Here is a 1,863-nt window from a genome sequence, read left to right as displayed (position 1 = left end):
CTGGGACTGAATGAGCATGTGATCAAACTGGACTCTCTGAATGTGGCTGACAATGGGGGCTGACTGAGAAGCCAATGATAATGGCACTGGGATTTGATTCTACTGCATGTACTGGCCTTTTGGGATCCTAGTCTGTTTGAATACACACCTTCCTAGGCCTGGATGGAGGGGGGAGGGCTTTGGACTTCCCACAAGGCAAGGTACCCTGCCCTTTCTTAGGAATGGAGGGGGAGAGGGAAGGGTGAGTAGGGGAGTGGGAGGGAAATGGGAGAAGGGAAGGATGTAGAAATTTTTAATGGTATTATTTATAAAGCAAAAAAATAAAAAATAAGAAAAAAAGAAATAGAGGTTAAAATAAAGCCACATATAGATGAAAAATACACAGAGAGTCTCGATACTGTATATTATGTTCTCTTTGAATTGTTTGAATGCTGAGGAAGGAGCAACAGCTGCTAAAAGGTATTTGTTTATAAATGCTGCAAAACTAATCAATGATAGGCATTTTGAAAACAACTTGACTTCAAAATTGAAGCTAAAAGATGTGTTATTTTGGAGAAGAGCTTTTATTTTTGTTTCCACAGAAAATGATAGACTATGAATTCATTCTAAGTTAAGAAAAATCAGGATTGTTCAAGGAAGACCATCTGAGAAATCTCCTGTAGGATCACATGGCTCAGATTATCAGAGTTCTTTCTACATCCAGAACAGATTCAAGATGCTGCCTGATATGATCAAGCCTCACCTCACAGGATACTCCAGTCAGGACTTGGTCATAATTCTAATTTTTCTTAAGGTCCCCATAATATTATCAGTACCCCCAACCACCAGGAATTAGACTAGGAAACTATACCCACATTCCCCCCAAAATGGACTGTGGATATTTTCCTTTGTTTAAAAACACGAGGGGTAAGTGGTGTGGGACAGTGGTCTGTATTCTGTCAGTTGTATTTTAACTAAATTTTGACTTTCCAGTAGCCAGGCAGGACAACTAGACAGCAAATAGAGGCATGTCAATGAAAATAGGAGAATTCTGGGAAGAGGACACAGTCCTGGCCAAAACACAGGGGAAGGAAGATATGACTGCCTTGCTGAAAAAGGTACTGAGCCATTTGGCTAACATAGATAAGAATAATGATTAGCTCTTCTGTCTGGACGCAGGGCAGCCCTAGGTGGCCCGTCCAGGCCCTGGCTCCCACTTGCCCCATTGAGCGAGCTAGTGGAGCAAAGATGGTGGGCCGCAACAGTGCCATTGCCACCGGTGTGTGTGGCACCCTCTTCATGGGCTACTGCATCTACTTCGACCGCAAAAGGAGGAGTGACCCCAACTTCAAGAACAGGCTGCGAGAACAAAGAAAGAAACAGAAGCTGGAGAGAGCTGGGCTTTCAAAGTTACCTAACTTAAAGGATGTTGAAGCTGTTCAGAAGTTCTTCCTTGAGGAGATACAGCTTGGTGAAGGCTTATTAGCACACGGTGACTACGAGAACGGTGTAGACCACATGACAAATGCGATTGCTGTGTGTGGGCAGCCTCAGCAGCTGCTACAAGTGTTACAGCAGATTCTCCCACCACCAGTGTTCCAGATGCTTCTGACCAAGCTTCCAACCGTTAGTCAGAGAAATGTAGTGCTCAGAGCATGGCTGAAGATGATGTGGAATGAGCCAGACAAGAGACTTGACTCTAGAGGTATACCCAGATGTCCATGGAGATGTTCCCAAATGTTTCCCACATTAACATAAGGGTTCAGCATGCTTTGAGGTATAATTATAGTCTCATTAACCATCAATAACCACTTTCTGTGTAGTATGATCTCACAAAGATGACTGAATGACTATCATGATAGAAATAATTTTTGAATGAATATT

General features: G+C 42.9%; 1 pseudogene; it reads left to right on the top strand.

Annotated features, from left to right (window-relative positions):
- Window positions 1–1,227: 1,227 nt before the first annotated feature.
- Window positions 1,228–1,658, top strand: LOC121437040 (annotated as a pseudogene).
- Window positions 1,659–1,863: the final 205 nt, after the last annotated feature.

This window comes from Microtus oregoni, unplaced genomic scaffold (assembly GCF_018167655.1).
Source record: "Microtus oregoni isolate MIOR12 unplaced genomic scaffold, Mior012 000050F_ref0000143, whole genome shotgun sequence".
Taxonomy (NCBI): domain Eukaryota; kingdom Metazoa; phylum Chordata; class Mammalia; order Rodentia; family Cricetidae; genus Microtus; species Microtus oregoni.
The sequence above is the reverse complement of the archived record's forward strand: the minus strand, read 5'-3'. Positions and strand labels throughout refer to the sequence as shown.